At 42.4% G+C, this 1,914-nt stretch overlaps 1 pseudogene; it reads left to right on the top strand.

The window, feature by feature from the left end:
• Positions 1–525: 525 nt before the first annotated feature.
• LOC141171704 (galactoside alpha-(1,2)-fucosyltransferase 2-like) lies at positions 526–1,494 on the top strand (annotated as a pseudogene).
• Positions 1,495–1,914: the final 420 nt, after the last annotated feature.

The raw sequence follows: 1,914 nt of genomic DNA, 5'->3' as shown, positions 1-1,914 counted from the left end.
TGTCTTGGTTGAAACAAAGCAAAAGTGCAAAAAACGCATCAAAAATGCTATGTGTGAACATAGCCCAAGGTGTGGAGCAGTATTTTTGTTTTTGTATATTTATTTTGCCTTATATACAAGTCATTACCCTGGAAAGGATGTTCCTTAACATATTTCCCAGGAAATTTTGGTTTCATATTTGTATGTTTTATTGTGAGTCCGTAAAAGTGGCGCAATACCTCTGACAACGTTGTTGACAGCAGTGACCTGGGAGTCAGAACTTCTTCCAGGGGTCTTCCCCATGCTGTTCCCATGTCATTTGAGCACTGTTTCCATCAATTTAGTCAATTTTTAGGCCCTCTGCAGACAGCCGGGGGAGCCGCCTGAAAAATGCTCGAGTTTCCCATAGACTTACATTGGGCTCGTTGCTCCGATCGAGCACTCGAGCATTCCAATTTGTTCGACCCGAGCATCGAGCACCCGAGCATTTTAGTGCTTGCCCATCACTAGTAAGGGCTCATCGGAAGCAGTGTGGACAATGAAGAGATGTGTTGTTTGGATGCTGATCATCTCAAGACTGTTCTCAATGCTTTTGACTTTCGTCAGTTGGCTGTATGTCACTATAGACAGTTTGAGGTCGACATTATTCCAAAAGACCATCCAGGAGAATATATAGAAAAAACTGTAGTTTCTGTAAGACCTTCCCGACCAGTTCCTCGTGTTTGGACAATAGAAACTTCAGGACGGATGGGAAGTCTAATGGGACAGTATACAACCCTCTATGCTTTGGCCCAGATCAATGGTCATCAACACCACATCTTACCCCATATGCACAAGGAGTTATCCCAGCTTTTTAGGATAAATCTACTGGTTCTACCTCTAGAAGTTGCTAATTGTACAAACTGGAGACAATATAATCTAAGAAATTGGATGCTTCCTGAACATTTTTGGAGAATATGTCCAGTTTTTTTGTACTCCGTAATCATGAACTTTCTATCACCACGTCAGAGATGAGATTTTCCAGGAATTCACTTTCCATGACTATCTTAAGGAAGAACCTAATGAATATCGCACCAAAGTGATGAGAGATCACAAAAATTTCACCTATATTGGGGTGCATGTCCACAGAGGTGACTAGGCTACAGTAATGTCGGAAAAACGCAAAAGAGTTGTAGCAATCAAAGGATATATGGACAAAGCCATGGCCTACTATCAAAATAAGTACTCAAATCCTCTCTTTGTGGTGACCAGTAATAGTATGGATTGGTGTAAGGAGAACATTAATGCCTCTTTTGGAGACGTTCACTTTGCTGGAGATGGTAAATAATCGTCCCCGGCCCAAGACTTTGTCATCTTGTAACATTGTAACCATACCATTATGACCATAGGATCATTTGGATTTTGGGCTTCTTATATGGCAGGAGGAGAAACCATTTATCTCACCAATTTTGCAATGCCAGATTCTCCAATGATGAAATTTTTAAAAAATATGAGGCTATTTATCTTCCGGAATGAATTGAAATACCTGCGGTAGGTCCTAAACTGATGGCCTATTTTAGAGATTCTAAAATCTCTGGCAAGAGGTCATACTTGCTGTTACAAGGGCTTGTTCATCTCTCTTTTCCAGTAGCATGCAGAAGTCATCATTTTATAGGCCAGGGATATTCCAAGGGGGTGCAAAATACTGATTAATAGCCAGTCTCAATCATGAAGGAGTGGCTGATTGTTTATCCATTCATGTGTCACCCCAGGCCTGGATGCCACAAATAATAAAGGCTGTGTCTGAGAGCAGGAGGGAGGTTCCCTGGTTAGGGACAATTAGCATGCAGCACCTCCTGTCCCAGGCCAGTAGGGGGAGCAGGCTGCCCTATAAAAGCTGGAACTGGGGGCAGGGTTAGAGAGAACTGGACGACCTAGCTCAGGACTGAGACTAGT

This window comes from Phyllobates terribilis, unplaced genomic scaffold (assembly GCF_046119375.1).
Source record: "Phyllobates terribilis strain yellow unplaced genomic scaffold, ASM4611937v1 Scaffold_12__6_contigs__length_324123572, whole genome shotgun sequence".
Lineage (NCBI taxonomy): Eukaryota > Metazoa > Chordata > Amphibia > Anura > Dendrobatidae > Phyllobates > Phyllobates terribilis.
The sequence above is the reverse complement of the archived record's forward strand: the minus strand, read 5'-3'. Positions and strand labels throughout refer to the sequence as shown.